Here is an 18,206-nt window from a genome sequence, read left to right as displayed (position 1 = left end):
AGCTTTTAAAAAAACATGTCATAGATTAGGAAGCTTTAAAAACTGCCATATACCACGGAAGACGGGCATTTTAGACTGACTAAAACAAACGTGGAAGGCCAAAGATGACCATATTTAGTCACAATGACTGGCTGTACTTGCTCCAGTCCTTAAAAACACCGCCTTTGATCTAAACCCCCGTGTCAGTAGCTAAACCTCCAATCGTACAGAGGTGACACCAGACAAAGGCTATCCCAAACAGCCAATCCCTGACAAAGATTTAAATGTTAACAACAAAAAAAGTTCACAGCAGGCCCCATTTCACAACTATGCACACTTTTATCTGCAATGGCTCAGAATATTAACTGCATCCTTAAGCAACCAAAGAGGGAAAATACATTGCTGTAGCCTGAGAGGGCACTTTAATTAACAAGTCTATCGCTGATAAAAAAAAAAAAAAAAAAAGGTAGCAACTTTTTAAAAATTATTTTGTCATATTAAGAAAAGATTTTGTCTGTGCTCCATCCTGTTCACGTTTTCCCCTGTTACTTGACAAAAGAAAATATTTGGGTTTAAAGGGCTACACACCCCCCTAAAGCAGTTTTACAAACTGTTCAAGAGGAGATGGAAGACAGCAGCGTAGGAAACAAGGTGTGGCCAGAACCTTCACTCGTTGTAATTATTTTATTACACAAGGCCGAAGGAAACTATAATAAAAAGAAAATAATAAAAGCTATACACTGCCTGCTATACTGAGTGCCAGGCTCCATGTTAGCAGTTTGGGAGACTGCCTGGCCACTAAACACACCGCAGACGCTGGGGTAAAATGGTATCATTTAGAGCTCAGACTGACTGAAGTCTGACCATTGTACTCCACGGAAAATGAAAGGAAGGAAACAGCAAAGACAACACTCTTGATGCTTTTTCCAAGGATACACCTCACAGAGGCACAGACAGGCGCCTGTATGGTCCTCCTCCTCAGAGGCAGGAACAGGCGCCTGTATGGTCCTCCTCACAGAGGCACGGACAGGAGTCCGTATGGTCCTCCTCCTCCTCACAGATGCATGGACAGGAGTCTGTATGCTCCTCCTCCTCACAGAGACAAGGACAGGAGCCTGTATGGTTCTCCTCCTCACAGAGGTATGGACAGGAGTCTGTATGGTCCTCCTCACAGAGGCACAGACAGGAGTCTGTATGGTTCTCCTCCTCACAGAGGCATGAACAGGAGTCTGTATGGTCCTCCTCACAGAGGCATGGATAGAAGTCTGTATCTTCTCTGATCAACTCAAAGTATGAAGCAGACAATGAAAGGAATCATTGCTTTATAAACCATGAGTGGTAACAAAACAGAAGCAAACAAGACACGCTTAGAGGCTGCCTTCAGAAAAGGAAACGAAGGAAGAGTGAACAAGGGAAGAAGAGCGTAAAGATGACTTCCTAAAGAGGTGACATCCGTGAAACCATGCCTATCAACACCACATCTCCCGCGCAAGATCACAATCCTTCCCTGTATCATAGACCTGCAGAAAAGCCTGTGCCATGTCCTAACCGCGACATGCATCGGCAGGGCCTGGAAAGTTTGCTAAAAGAAGTAGTTCTGAGGCGAGGCCAGAGAATTTGCATGTCTACTGAGCTCCCAGGTGATGATATGTTGGAAGCAACACACTGAGAGGCTCACCTCTATACTTACCCTTCTGTAATCCGCAACCAACTCATGACCACTGACTAATGTCTGTCTTCTCCGAGCACAGGGACTCTATTACACACATCACTGTATCCAAAAATTTACAGAATAAGAACCATGGTGAAACACATGAAAGAGGAAGGGAAAGACAGGGATGCTGAAGAGATAATCCAAATTTAGGAGTGCTTAAACCAAGAACCATTCAAGTCTCTTTTTTTTTATGATTTGTTTTTATTTGTTTTGGCTGCATGTATGTCTATGTGAGGGTGTTGGATCCCCTGGAACTGGAGTCACAAACAATTGTGAGCTACTGTGTGGGTGCGGGGAATTGAACTCCGTTCCTTTGAAAGATCTCAACAGGGTTCTTAATTGCTGAGCCATCTCTCCAGGACCCCACTGAAGTCTTAAAGCCACACAGCGTTAGCTGGATACTGGTTTTAAAGCAAGGCCCTAGGTCAGAGAAGTCTGTGTGACCGTGAAAGGGAGAACAAAAGCGAGAAGAATGTTCTATCAGTAAAGGATGCTCTCAGGCAGAGATGGTGGCAGAAGGGGAACCTGAGTTTGATCCCAAGAACACAGAGAGCTAGATGTGTGCCAGTACCTATTTGTTGTCCCATGTTGTAAGGAGTGGGCTGTGTCCCGCCACGTTTCTGTCATTTCTAGAGTTTTGGAAGTTGCTTATTTCTTGTTTACTTAGGTAATATTATATCCTTCTGGAGTCTTTGATAGAGTTAAAAAATAGTTATAGTTATATTTTCCTTTGTTATGATAAAAGATAAAATAGATATAAATATTGTAATTGTAATTCTTGCTTGATAACTGTTTTGTTATATGTAATCTTACTATGTTAAAGTTAAAGCCTTCCTTTTTGTTTAAACAGAAAAAGGGGAAATGGTGTAGGATGTTCTTCTTTCTATGTGTTGCTTTCATTGGTTAAATAAAGAAACTGCCTCAGCCTTTTGATAGAGCAGCACTTAGGTAGGTGGAGTAAACAGAACAGAATGCTGGGAAGAAGGGAAGTGTGGCAGACGCCATGAATCTCTGGCTTGAGACAGACGTAGGTTAGAATCTTGCAGGTAAGCCACAGTCACGTGGAGATACACAGATTAAATAGAAATGGGTTAATCAAGATGTGAGAGTTAGCCAATAAGAGGCTAAAGCTAATGGGTCAGGCAGTAATTTAATTAATACAATTTCTGTGTGATGATTATTTCGGGTGTAAGCTAGCGGGCAGCTGGGAGCAGGGCAGCCGGGATGAAAAGCGGGCCTGCGTCCTTCTACAGCAGTGTCAGAGCTGAGAATGCAAAGACAGGCCAGGCGATGATCCCTGGGCTCACTGGCTAGCCGGCCTATGGTACTGTGAGTCCCAGGCCAGGATGAGGCCGTCTCTAGATCTAAAAAAGAACTACTTGAGGAATAACATGGAATGACCCACCCCCACACAAATACAAACACGCCTGCGTACACACAGGCATACACACCCCAAACCACATATTTTCACAGTGGGAACTACCATTGATTTTTGAAGTGCAGGAAAACACATGACGGATGTGCTGTGTAGAGCATCCTAGACCTTAATCATCATCGCTAAATTCACTGTCTATGGGCTGAGTGGACACAACAGTAACTGGCCCTTCCAAGCCAGCTGTTCTCTACAGTTTATAGATATATAGTATCAATTACTGGTGGTCAAATCATTTCCTTGCCATTAAGACCAAAACCTCTAATCTGGGGCTGGAGAGGTGGCCAAGCCCTTGACGGCTGTGCTCTCAACCAAAAGGTGCAACCTCTTTTTCTTTCCTACCTCATCTCAGTAGAAGGACCTCGGGCAAGTTCTCCCCATTTACTTAAGTGTTGCTTTTTCAACTATTTGTTATTTCTTCTAGTAAATCAATTCTTGTTGTAAGGGTTTTATCTGCATTTAGTTTTAATCTATTATTTAACGATCACTAATGAGGTACCTCACGTAATCAATGACAGTCCAAGTTGTAGAGTATAAACTCCCCAAATGCAGCAGTTCACAGGTCTGAACGCCAGACACAGGCGTTCTTCATTTTCCAAACAGGAACAGGGTATGATGACAACCGCACAAGGCTCAGAGACGTAGTTCTTGACCGTCCCAATGCGGCAACCCTTTAGTGTACCGTTCCTCATGTTGTGCGGACTCCCCAGCCTCAGGAGCATTTCATTGCCACTTCATAACCTGAACTTTCCTACTCATGAATCATAATGTAAATATCTGAAACATGACCCCAGGGGTCACAATCATTGGCTGAGAACCACTGACGTAGAGGCCCACTCGGTAACAGCACTGGCTTCTGTAATCACTGCCACCGTCATTCCCAATACTAATGTACAAATCATCAAGACAGACGGAAGGGTTGACCTCATTTTACAAGTGAGTAATTCTATAGTTTGAAAAGCACTGAGTTATATAATAACCCTGTGCTGACATAACATTTAATCTCTTTCTACAGTTAGCAAAAATGAGGTTCCTATGATCAAATTTATACAGTGTGTTTGTGTTGTATCCCGAAACAAATGGTTGCTTTTCTCTCCAAAAACATGTCCTTTGACAGCATCACACTGTGTAGGTCTGGCTGGGCTGAGATCCACTACGCAGACCAGGGTGGCCTCCAGCTCGCAGAAATCTGCCTGCCTCTGCCTTCTGAGTGCTGGGATAAGAGGCGTATGTCCACCATACCAGGCCTAAGAAAAATAACTTTTACAGCCGATGTTTATAAGATTCTCTACCACTTCACCTTTAAAATACACGTGTGGATGGCAGTGGGGGTGCACACCTTTAGCCCCAGCACCTGGAAGGCAGAGGCAGGTGGATTTCTGTGAGTTCAATGCCAGCGTGTCTATAGAGTGAATTCCACAGCAGTCGGGACTATACAGAGAAACCCTGTTTTGAAACGCCAAAGACAGACAGATAGAATAAATATGCCAATAACTCCATCAAGCAAATCACTTCTGTGGAGATAATGTCTTTTTGTCATTCTATGACATTGAATATTTCACTACCCTGGATGCCTTTTAACCCGTCCACATTATGCTTCTCATCTACTGCCAAAGCATCAAAAATTGTATGTGTGCACTATGACTTTCACACCGCTCAATCATTGTGGTTTAATAGAAGAAAATTAAGGGAAGGGGCATGAAGCGTGTGGTGCAGCATGTTCTTCTTTAGCACACGCATGGCCCTGAAATGAATTCTCAGAACAAAAGGGCAGCGCATGGGGGAGAGGGAGGCCCTTACATATAATTTTAAATGTTTTAGTAGTGGTGTTTAAAAAGTGAGGGGGAGGGAGGTCGGCAAAATTGTGGTGGTTCGTGTCTTTAATCCCAGCACTGAGGAGGCAGAAGTGGGCAGATCTCTGTGAGTCGGAGGTTAGCCTGGGCTACAAGCCAGATCTGAGCCAGCTGAGGCTACATAACAAGACTGTTGGAAAAATGAAAACAAAAGTGAAAGAAAAAGTAAAATTACTTTTAACAATGTATTTATTTAACTCAATATATGAAATATTTCATTGTATAATTTATAAGATAGTAATAGAATTTTTAAACTTACGATCATTACTAATTTATCATTACTTTTATTTCACAGAAGACCAGTGCGTATTTCACAGCTAGGGTTCAGCTCTACTCCAGGCTCTCCGTATTTCAGGTGCTCACAGCTACAAATGGCCCAGGAACCAAGAGAGGAAATTCGAAGAACAAAGGTTTCAATGAACTGAAGGCTCCAAATTCCTGACATTCATGCCTAGCTAATCTGGGAAGCAATTAAGACAGAAAGAAGGCCTTTCTCCTTTCACCTCCCCTTTGTGTATCAGAGCAAAACTATGAAACTGAATGCATTAGCAGAATCAAGGGGGAAAAAAAAACCCTACAAGTTAAGGTTATCGGGTAAAAGCAGAAATGTATTAATGGAATACCTGCTATGTCTGACATTCATTCATAAAAAAACACTAGCAACCTATTTCAGTCAGTGATTCATGAAGAGTCAAATTCAAAAGTAAACTGGCTTCCAAACTGGGAAACTGCTGGATGTTTTTTGGCTGATGACAGGTTCCCTTGGTCACGAATCCAGATAATATTCCTTTGGCCAGCAGCACCTGCCACCTCCCGCCCCTTCTGGCCACCTCGGAGGGGAACAATGTGCAGGCTACAAACCCTTCCTGCTGCCTTCCACACAGCTACGGCATCACTTTTCTTTAAAGCTCCGCTTTTCCTTCGCTGAGTTCGAAACTCCTTCCATATATCTGAATAAACTTTGCTCCGCCCCACCCACACCTCACCGCTGCCTCCCTGAGTTAAAGATATTCCCTTCAGCTTTTCTAACTAAGCCTCCTCCCTAGGGGATCTCTCTATTCTCACACGATTTAAATCATGTAATTAGTTCTCGAAGGATTTCCCTGGAGTAACACAATTACTTGGGAACAAGTCAGATATGCACATTCTCAAAGGCACATCAATACTTCCTGAATGAGAAACAGTTTGGATAGAACCCAGCGACGTGCAGCAGTCCCACGTGTGCCCGGTGAGAACCACTGCCACACGCTGATGAACTTGAAACCCTACCTCCATGTCAGACCCCTCCCCTCAGCTAGACTGGGCGTGTCTAGAGGACGGTCAAGCCATTCGCTTGTATTTTTTTTAAGAAGATGGGATTAATTATTCCTCATATTAACACAATATGAAGACTAAAAGCATAGGCAAAACACCTGTAAGATCTTAGGCTTCTACTCTTAAGTATAATTTTATACTTTTTATAATTTTAATATCGCATGTATATAGGTGTGTCTGCATGTAGGCATGTGGACATTCATGCAGGCATGTGGACATTCATGCAGGGCCTCTCAGATACCAGAAGAGGGTGTCAGATCCTTTGGAGCCATAATTAAAGGTAGTTAGAGAGATGGGTGCTGGGAACCAAACTCAGGTCCGTAAGGGCGTGAAGTGACTTAACCACTGAGCTAGCTCTCCAATCCCTTAAGAGTATAAAATATTTCTCAATTGCAAAAGATTTCAAATCCATTATGCTGTTTGATAATAACCATGACAGGAAAATCTCTGGGGATAACTACACATATTTATTGTAGACAATGGATCTAAAAGAACATTTAGAATGTAATATTTAAAACTCCATCAATGGGATGAAGAAATGGCTCAGGAGTTTAGAACACTTGCTATTCTCGAAGACAACCAAAGTTCAGTTCCCAGCACCCACAGCAGGTAGCTCACAGCCATTTATGACAACAGATTTGATGACCTTTTTGATCTCCACAGGAACACAAACTTGTGGGCGCACGCACACACACACTCAGAGAGAGAGAGAGAGAGAGAGAGAGAGAGGGAGGGAAGGAGACAAGAGAGAGAGAGAGAGACACAGAGAGAAAGCGTGTTCCATTAAAACTAGAAAAGTTCAAAAAAATCCAAAAAAAAAAAAAAAAAAAAAAAAAAACGGGCGATGGTGGCGCACACCTTTAATCCCAGCACTCGGGAGGCAGAGGCAGGCAGATCTCTGTGAGTTCGAGGCCAGCCTGGTCTACAAGGCTAGTTTCAGGACAGGAACCAAAAGCTACGGAGAAACCCTGTCTCGAAAAAAAAAAAAAAAAAAAAAAAAAAAACACTAGAAAAGTTGCCAGGTAGTGGTGATGAATTGTTTTAACCGCAGCACTAGGGAGGCACTGGCAAGGGGATCTCAGCCTGGTCTACAACAGGAGTTCCAGGACAGCCAAGGCTGTTACACAGAGAAACCCTGCCTCAGGAAACAAAACAAACAAACAAAGAGCTCTAGAAAGTCTGCTGACTGCTAAGTTTGCACCGCTCTACACACATCGGAACAAAGCCCCACGCTTTGCTCTGTTCCCATTTCGCTCCGTTCTTCCCATCCCTAGTACTTTTCAAGAGGCATCACTGGAAAGCCTGTGGGTCATCCAAGGTAATACGACCATTTGGACCACTCCCCAAGTAGGGTTCAGACTAAAGAGTATATAGACAATAAAACAGTGTTATATATATTTTTTAAAACATAGTAAATGATGTCAGGCAGTTAAAATGCCGCCTTAAATGTAACCCATTCATTCACTGAGTTACATGCTCTTGATAGACTTTCAAATGGTAGAACCACTGTTCCCTCTCTTCCTTCCTTTTCCTCTCTCCCTACCTTTTGTATACAGTAAATGCTCACACACTGAGCTACATCCCAAGCCAAGTACTGAATCAACCCAAATATCTATCAGCTGATAAAAGACTAAAGAAATGTAGTACAGATTCACAATAAAATGCCATTTAGTCATTTTTTTAAAATCTTATAAAGTCCTGACATTTGGAACAGGAATGAAATTGTAGAGTTAACGATAGTTTCAGACATGGTGCTGGGAACCAAACTAAGGTTCTCATGAATACTATAAATGCTGCCCTGCAGTGGTGGCGCATAACTTTAATGCCAGCACTCAAGAGGCAGAGGCAGCCAGGTCTCTGTGAGTTCGAAGTCAGCCTGGTTCACAAGAACTAGTTCCAGGACAGGCTCCAAAGCTACAGAGAAACCCTGTCTCAAAAAACCAAAAGTGTAAATGCTAGTAACCACTGAGCGTCTCTCCAACCCTTAACTATAGTATTTTTAAATTGCAAAATATTTTAAATTCATTAGATTAAAAAAACCCAGAAATATAAAGTAGAAAATGTCTCTGGAAGGATATTTAAAATGGTATAGAAACGGTAAGTGTTTGAGTAGCTATGTTTGAGATCTCAGATTATTTTAAATTTTTTTCTTTTATAACATGAACATTTTAAATGTAATATTAAAAATAAAGTCCTAAATGTGGTTCAAGATCAGAGTACGTTTCTTGGAGTAGGGTCTCATATGCCTCTGGCTGGCCTCAAACTAACTGAAGGATAAACTTAAGCTTCTAATTCTCTTGCCTTCACCGCCCGAGGACAGGCATGCTCCAACCAAGCCAAGGCTTATGCAGTGTTGAGGACTGAACCAGTGTTTCATGTAAGTACTCTATCAACTGCATCTCTGGTCCCAGAGTATCTTTTTTAAACTCCAAAGTATAGGAAGGGGAAGAGAGAGGGGAGGGAGAAGAAGAGGGAGGGAGGGAGGGAGGGAGGGAGGGAGGGAGGGAGGGAGGGAGGGAGGGAGATCTAAAAGTTGGCAATCACAGTAACACATAAGCATCCGCCAATTCCCATGTGCTGCTGGATTTGGTCACTGCAATCATCACCTATACGTGACAGTAATCTTTCAATTAGTTGAAGGGGTAGTCACAAACACTTTTCCCAAAAGTCTAGAAAATGTATACTTTAGGGGCTTGAACTGAACCGTTTGCTCTACACCTCAATAAATACGAAACACTAAAAAAAAACGAAAAGATCTCATTTCTTCTCCAATTTAAGACTTCCATGGAATGATACCATTCATAGGGTTCTAAAAAAGAACTCTTTAACTTTCTGTGTTTGAGACAAGGTCTCCCAGTGCGAATTTGAGGCGATCCTCCTGCCTCAGCTTTCCAGTGCTGAAATTACAGACGTAAACCACCACAAACCAGCTTCATTCTTTTCAAGGAAGTTTTATGAATACAAAAACTATCTCGATCCCTCTTAGTTGCAAATATCTAGCTCGGAACATTCTTCAGTCCGCAACCATGCTATTAATGTCTTATCTCTAAAACAATTTTCACCAGGTCCAAAAACAACAGAGAGTAAGCCCAACTGGAGAAGATTTATTTTGCTGACAGCTTATTATACTTGGTCCAGCTTCCTTCCATCCTTCAACTCATATACTTCCCACTGCTAGCCCACATTAGCTATTTAAACTGCCAAATATTTTAAGAGCTATATATAGTTAGCTCAATAAACTTGTCTCATCTGTTGGACCATAAAGATTCCAGAAGTCAATTAAAGTACCAATTTTTAAGGACAGGCAAGCTGATTTCACATTTCCTCTCAAGTATACACAAGTAAGCAATTAAAATGACTTCTTTTCATTCGTAGCTCAGGGACAAGAATTGGATTTTTATTGGCCTAATTAATCTAGTCTTTACGCTGCCCTGGCATGCACCTCCCTCTCTCCATTTTATTCCATTCCAAGGTTTTAGTCTCTAAGTTTTATCATGTATGCCTTCTTACGACTTCCTGTCTTTACTCAGGAGTGCTCCAATTTGGGAAGTAATTCTGGAAGCAGATTAAACAGCTCAGATTTTTAAGACTAAACTGCAGCAAAACTCTACATCCTGTAACAGAGGCCGTATTTTCTTTTTCTCCTATGGAGTTAACAAAAATCTACCCCATAATAAACAAGCTCTTTAAACTATGTACAGACATTATCTTGTTCATCTTTACAACATCTCTATCGGGAAGTTGACCGGTCACAGCGTCTAACTGCGAAGATCCTGTCCTTTTTAAGACTCCCCAAGCATCTTTCTTAGATTCTAATGTCACTTGATATACTACTAAAGCAAACGGCCTGTAAGATGCAACTCCATCTTAATAATTCAAGAGAGCAAAGCAAGTGGATCGGTAGCCTTCCCTCACCTGCCGAGCACTCTTAAGTAGAGCAAGCTTCCACAGAGCTTAATCCTCCCGCCTTTCTCTGTGGCCAAACAAATCCAGGAAAGAAAGTTCTAGCTCCAAAAAATACCCTGGAATCAGAATAGCTCTATTTAGCAATCGCTAATAAAAATGGACCAAACCAAAGAGCTCCAGAGGCAGAGGCTAGGCACCATGGAGATCCCAGGGTCCACCTGGCCCTCTCTGTCTCTGTCTCTCTCTGTCTGTCTCTCTGTCTCTCTCTCTCTGTCTCTCTCTCTGTCTCTCTCTCTGTCTCTGTCTCTCTCTCTCTATCTCTCTCTCACACACACACACACACACACCTCAGTCTCTCAGGAATGCAGGGCAAGCTGCAAAAAGGCTCCCTGACAGACACAGGATCTCACAACAATCTGAGTAGTGACGCAGACAGGCGATGACGGGAATCCAGCTGTGCTCTGCAGCTGGAAAGTATAAAGAGGCAGAAGTGCAGAACATTGGTCGTCTTAAGTTTCTGTCTTACAGAGCGGTCTTTGCGAAGATGTTGTTTATGTCAATACACGAGACCGTTTATTCCTGCTACGTCTAAATGGCAGAAACGTCTAAAGTTTATCAGTCTTGTTTCTAGCAAGACAAACATTTGTAGACACAGTAATATTAAACACAGACCAAGAAATAGCTGAGAGTCCTCAGTAATTTTTAAGACTATGAAGGGGATCCTAAAAGTAAAAAGATTGGCGACAGGTGTCCAGCCAACTCGTTGGTCACTGCGGACATCACAGAATACGAAGGGATCAGACCGTCACTCTTCTTTTAAAAACAGAGAGCCACCTATGAAGAAGTGATCTTTCTACAAAAGCAATGACTGAAACTGAGCTTAAACAAGCTTAAATCTAACCTACAATTTACAGAAAATAACAAATTCCAAGGGTTGCATTAAACTTTAAGATAAACTCTACAGAGCAAATGACCAGCTCCATGCAACAAACAAATTGCAAAGGCAGACAGACAGACAGATAGACAGACCTGCAGTATACAAATCTTATTTGGTCAATACATAAAACCACAAGACACACATGGAAATTTGAACTCTGGATTATTTATATATAATAGTGATATAATGATTATTGTAAAAAAAAAAATCAGTATACTGTAGTGATATTTTGTTTGTGCTCTAACAAATAAAGCTTGCCTGAAGATCAGGGGGTGGAGCTAGCCACTAGTTAACCATAGAGGCCAGGTAGTGATGGCACACACTTTTGATCCCAGAATTTGGGATCTCATGCCTTTGATCCCAGCACTTGGGAGGCACAGGCCTTTAATCCCAGCACGAGGGAGGCGGAGACAGGAAGTGATATAACTGGGCAGAGAGAGGAATCTAAGGCTGGAGGAGACAGGCATTCAGGCCCCTTCGGTCTGAGGATTTGGTAGAGGTAAGAAGTCTCTCTTGTTTCTGGCTCCTTCTCCGATCTTTCAGTATTTACCCTGATATCTGACTCCAGGATTTATTAATAATACCAATTAGAATTTGCGCTACAGTATGTGTCTTTCATAAATTCATACTTTTACAGGTGAAATGTTGGGAAATCTCAAAATAATGGGACTGGGGAAAATGGGTGAGATAAGATTGGTCAGAAATGGATAATTACTAAAGATAAACTGGCATATCTACATATAGGTTTCTTCACACTGTCTTGTTTTCTCTGCCTGTTTGATTTTTCTCAAAGTGTGGGACGCTTTGAATGGCTCCAGCAACCAGAAAATTTATTTCCTTAGAGTAAGTAGACAGAATTCCGCTTCGAGCCTGTGGCATTGAAGCCAGTGGAGGTTCAAATAGGAGCGGCTTCTGCTTCCAGGGCACCTGGAACGCTCTGTGTTGCCCTTTCCCCCAAAACTCTCAACACCTGATGGGAAAGGGAGATGAGAGAACAGGGGGGAGGTTGGGGCTGAACAACCAGGACAGGGCTACAGACTGCGCTGCTCACTAAAGAGACATGGGCAAATCCATACAAGGTTCTTGTGTGCCATTGCCCAGACCACAAGAGGCACGATTCAGAGGGGACAAACCCAGGGATAAAGACCTTGGTAGACATTAAGATAAATTCTCCTGCCTTGACCTATGTATTTCAAACACTTCAAAGACCCTGACTGGTTTCATTAGAGTGACCACAGTTTTAAGATACTGGAGGACTAGCCCTAAAAGCTGGCGGCCTGAGAAAGGTATAAAAGTCTCCACACTAGAGACTCTATGTAAAAATGAGAGGAGGCCAATACCTTAAATTAAGGGTTTTATTTATACACACTGATTTCTTTTGTCGTCGTTGTTTTTTGAGACAGGGATTCTCTGTGTAGCTTTGGAGCCTGTCCTGGCACTCACTCTGTAGACCAGGCTGGCCTCGAACTCACAGAGATCCACCCGCCTCTGCCTCCTGAGTGCCACCATCGCCCAACATGCACACTGATCTTAATGCAACTTATAACAGTAAAAGGTGATTTGTGCATGCGCGCGCACATGCAGACACATACAACCAACCACGACAACAAGAAAAACCGCAAAGTCTCAGAACTTTCTTTGCAATGGCAGAAGAGCGGTACCAATATTGGAGAACAGGGCCATGCCTAGTCATTCAAATTACCTGTATCTTCATCAGACATTATATATTGATGATTGGTTCAGGTCCGACAATCCATGCAATCATAGGCTTAAGTAACATAGATACATGATAATCATCTTAACCGGTATTTTTCTTGTCTGTTCTTAGTTAAGGAACTTTCAAGTATTTCTTTTTAAAATGTCTAAAGAGACATGGAAGAAATACACTGAAATAGTTATATACATTATTTATATGTAAATAAACAGCTATTCCTTTCTCCGTTTTTATTGGGCTGCCACTAAAGGAAAAATGCCAACCGCTTTAACCTAAGAGTGCACAAGACAGCAAAAATACATGTTTGAAATAAGACAGTATTAATCACGTTTTCTTGTTACTTAAACCGCAGCAACTTTGGGGAGGGTGTTCCGTTCATTTTTAAAATCATAAAGTTTTTATTTTTATGTGTATGAATGTTTGCCTGCATGCATATCTGTGCATCCCATGTGTGTCTGGTGTCAGAGGCCAGAAGAGAACCTGGATCCCCAGAACTGATTGACAGACAGCCGTGAGCTGCCACGTGGGTGCTGGGAACTGAACCCAGGTCCTCTGCAAGCGCAGCCAGCATTCTTTGCCACTGAGCCACCTCTCCAGTCCCTGTTGGTGCCTTCTTTTTAACCGTGCTCCCAAGGATTATCATGAAGTCAGGTAATAAAAGCTTCAAAAACCAAACCATCCGATCTTTTTCCTGAACCAAAAAAAAAGACCACATAAGCAATGCATAACCTTATGTGTTATTATGACTAATTTCTCAAAGGGCAAAACAAATGGCCACTGAATTTTTTTCATAGGAAAAAAGTATCATTTTTATCATTATCTTTAAATTTTATTATTAACTCCTGGTCAATTACTTCCTTTAAGATAAACACATTAACTAATCATCATCATCAGGCTCACTGCAACAGCAAATATTACGTGGGGAGGAATTTGCGTAAGATTACATAGGGGTCAATCTGCATGATACCAAAGTAACGGCAACGACTGTAACTGATTTGTTCTGATGTCCACACAAACCATTGTCAGGTATATCCTAATATTCAATATCAAAGCTGTAGCTCACAATTTTCAAAAAGAGATAACTTCTTTCACTACAAGTTTTAAGTCTATTCTCAACATTTTGATTTGAGAGAACCGCGGGAGAAAAAAAATTAAATATAAATAAAATCATTCCTCCACCTGGATACATACCCTATTCCTTGAAAATTCTTCTTACTCTCACATGGGCAAACAAATGCTGAAGATACTCTCAAGAAAAAAGACCTAACCCTCAATACTTCAAGCCTCAAAGTTAGCCAGCCCACAAAGTAAACGCGCTTGTGTTCACGGCTTCAGCTGTAATCCAGAAAAGGCAAAGTGATGTGGGGAACGTAACGAAAATAAGCATCTGTGGGTTCAACTGCAGCACTAGCAAAAACAAACAGACGCAAACCAAAGGATCGAGATCAACTTCCCCTAGCCGCTGACGATGCAGCTCGCTCTGCACTTTATCTGTCTTGACCCTTGTCTGGTGTCTCCCTCTGCACACAGGCCTCACTCCGGGACGCGGACCTTTCTGAGACACCGCATACCGAGGGTCATTCCCCTGAAGCCTGTTCTGTACTTTCTACCGGGACTTTCCCCTCGGCGCCTTCCTTTAATTTCTACACGACTGGTGCAGTCCCCAAATTCAGGCCTCTGTGCAAAAGCATTGTTCCAGAAGAGGTTTCCCTCACAGGCCCAACGCGGGACGGTCACTCTGCAGCCATTTCTCTTAGCCATGTCCTTGTGGAGGCCTCTCCACAGGACTACCACCAGATTGCCTATCTGCTTTATCAACACACACCCTTCTATCAGAATCAGTTTAAACTTACACTAACACACACACGCACGCACATGCACGCTCGCATACACGCACCCCTAATTTTTTTCTATAAAACTGCAAGGAAATAGGCTAGTAAAGAAGATAAAAAAATGTGCCCTCATTTATACATAACTAGGTTCAGTTTTAAGTTTCATTTACTTATTTTGACTTTATGTGCATTGGTATATTTGCCATGGGTGTCAGATCCCCTAGAACTGGAATTACAGACAGTTGTGAGCTGCCATGTAGGTGCTGGGAATTGAACCCAGGTCCTCTGGAAGAGCAGTCAGTGCTCTTAACCGCTGAGCCATCTCTCCAGTCCTGAGTTTCATTTATTTACTAACTCTACATTGCGGACATAGTGCATCTAAACACAGCAATGCATAATCCCTAAAAAGAATTTTAATTCAAAACCATACTAAACCACCATCGCCAGTAAAACTGCGACCGACACTTCCTTGATACTGTGAGATATACCCAGTTAGGAGCTGAAGAGCTGACCTGGGTTCGACTCCTAGCACCCATACGCAGGTTCACAACCATCTGTAACTCCAGCTCCAGGGGATTCTGGCCTCTTGAGACAATGTACACACATGGTGCAGACATATATGTGTGCAAAACACCCAAACAATTAAAATAAACAATTCTTTTTTTTTTTTTTTTTTTTTTTTTTTTGGTTTTTCGAGACAGGGTTTCTCTGTGGTTTTGGAGCCTGTCCTGGAACTAGCTCTTGTAGACCAGGCTGGTCTCGAACTCACAGAGATCCGCCTGCCTCTGCCTCCCGAGTGCTGGGATTAAAGGCGTGCGCCACCACCGCCCGGCCAAAATAAACAATTCTTTAAAAAAAAAAAAAAAAAAACCCAACCAGAGGATAATTTTTTTCAACTACTCTGGCCATGGCTACATGAGTCAATTTAATCCTATTTCTGTCCCTGTCCACACAGAACTGGGGGGTGGGGGAGCTAGTCCTTTGCCTGCCCCCTGTTCCCATCAGTGTCACTTTGACTGTTCTTGACCACTCCCTCAGGTGGTATCAGAGATCAGTCTTCCTGTGCCCCTGTCCCTCAAGGACTCCAGCAGCTGAATGACCGCTTAAGGAGCCGAGTGTGGGCCCCTCACGGACAGGCCCAACGGTGCCCTCTTCTCAGAGGTCTGCATTTCGGCCCGCACGCCTCTGTGCAAGTCTCTAAGTGTTTCCGTGGTTTAACTTCGTCCCCAGTAAACGTGCAGAAACTTTAACGGTGGTTTGCACTACTAAAAGCTGAAACTGTGTCCTCCAGCTACCCATTCATGTGCCAGGAAGGTACGGTTCATCTTTCCTGGTACAGAGCTAACAATCCTATGAATTAAATTCCCTGTTAATAAAAGGAATTGTTAAAAACTGAGGCTATTCTCTGGCTCATTAGTAAGGATATATTCACACAGTGCTAAACGATTAAATCCTTCTGATGTAGGTTTGATCTCTGAGGGCTGAAAAGAAGAGCTATGCGCTAGTGGGTTTGGATGAAAAGCAGAATTAGGTACAACTCCAAGGAGACACTGGAGGAGAACAGGAGCTGAGCGCGAAGGAATCACACACAGTGGACTGAGGGCTGAACCACAGCCATCAACCGACCCCACCAGATGAAGCTGAACGTTCTTAACCTCCAGGGACTTGGTCATGTTTAAAGTGAGGGGTCTGGTATGAGATTACGTGTTGCACATGAACTAACTGGTTTGTTCGGTAATAAAATATAAAACCTTAAAAAAATAAATAAAAGAAAGAAAAAGAAATGTCACAAATTATATGCGCCCCACCACAAAAATTCCTGGGCTAGCCAAACCTCAGGAATCTCCTAGCCTACGTTTCTGCATTAACACATCAGGTTTGATTGTATTCACCCTTTATCTTTTATTTTCATTTTTTTTTTTTTGTTTTGTTTTGTTTTGTTTTTCGAAACAGGGTTTCTCTGTGGCTTTGGAGCCTGTCCTGGAACTAGCTCTTGTAGACCAGGCTGGTCTCGAACTCACAGAGATCCGCCTGCCTCTGCCTCCCGAGTGCTGGGATTAAAGGCGTGCGCCAGACAAGGCCTTACATGTAGCCCTGGCTGTCCTGAAACTCACTATGTTCCTCAGGCTGACCTTGAACTCAGAGATCTGCTCTCTGATATCCTCCTTTGGTCTCAGCATATGAGTGTGCACGCACGCACACTCACGCACGTGTGCACCCTCACATATACATCACGTGAGACAAAGTAAGTGTCATTCCTAATACCGTGGGTTGAGAAAACACCCAAGTTCCTCCAGAGCCCGAAAAAAAAAAAAAAAAAAAAAACAAAGGACAGGAAGGAAGATGTGGAGAAGCTGCCCAGGAAGTGAGAAAAGATTCCAAGGTGATGCTTGTCCTTTAAGAGCTGGATTCTGGGGTGCAATTCCCAGCACACATATGGTGGTTCACAACCATCCATAATGAGATCTGGTCTCCTTTTTATTATTATTATTTTTTTAAGTTGGATTCCAAGAAGAATGGGAAGCAGCTAAGAATGCAACAGAGACCTGGCTTTCACAGTCCATCAAAGTCCAAACTCAAGAAACGGCAGGAAGCTGTAAACTTCCGAGAGACTTACATCCAGATCACATTCTGACAACTTAAAAAGAAAAAAACTGTATTAGATGTATTCATTCATTCATTTGTGTGACAGAGGAGTGAAGAGTGTACACCATGGTGTATACATGGAAGTCAAAAGACAAGCTGCATGATTCGGTGCTCTCCTTTCTATCACATGGTTCTAGGGAGCAAACTTGGGCTTTCTGACTTGGCAACGCGGGCTGTACCCTCTGAACCATCTCACTGGCTCAGATCCAGGACATTTAATATCAGCACTGCCTCTTCACCTCACCTCCACTTCATTCTGCCCCCAAAGCCATTCACAAACCTTCATTATAAAGGTACATTTGTGTTGGATTCTATCTTTCTATCTTAGTAAATCTCTCTCTCTCTCTCTCTCTCTCTCTCTCTCTCTCTCTCTCTCTCTCTCTCTCGTCTTCCAGTTTCTTTGTGTAGCCTTGGCTGTCCTGGAACCAGGTCTCACACTCAAACTCACAGAGATCCGCCTGCCTCTGCCTCCTGAGTGCTGGGATTAAAGGTGTGCTTACCACCTCCCGACCAAGCTGCTTTCTAACTCGGAAATTTGAAGTTTTTTCTTTTACTGTCTATCTATTATTCTACACTGCTTCATACAGTTCGTCACTCTTCAGGAGATTTACCTGTTCCGGAACAAAGACTCACCCTTGTAAGGATTTCACATTGGACAGGAAACCTCTTTCCTTTCCAGAAATTAACAGGAGTTGTTGTATAAACAGGTATGGACAGAGGAAGGAAGTGCCCTGCCAACAGCGCTCACAGTGAACAACAGGATCAGCTGGATTCCTTGGCCTGCCACTGGGATCCATCCCAAGCTGAGCTGGTCATTCCTCACGAACTGTTCTCCACTATGTCCTACCAGATTCCCCACATGTCAAAGTTACTCAGTCA

The 18,206-nt window shown here is 42.7% G+C and overlaps 1 protein-coding gene across 1 annotated transcript in view; it reads right to left on the bottom strand.

Annotated features, from left to right (window-relative positions):
* Pawr (pro-apoptotic WT1 regulator) overlaps positions 1–18,206 on the bottom strand; it is a 78,393-nt gene that overhangs the window by 51,023 nt on the left and 9,164 nt on the right. The window lies entirely within an intron of this gene.

This window comes from Chionomys nivalis, chromosome 25 (assembly GCF_950005125.1).
Source record: "Chionomys nivalis chromosome 25, mChiNiv1.1, whole genome shotgun sequence".
Lineage (NCBI taxonomy): Eukaryota > Metazoa > Chordata > Mammalia > Rodentia > Cricetidae > Chionomys > Chionomys nivalis.
This window is presented reverse-complemented; position numbering and strand designations above follow the sequence as displayed.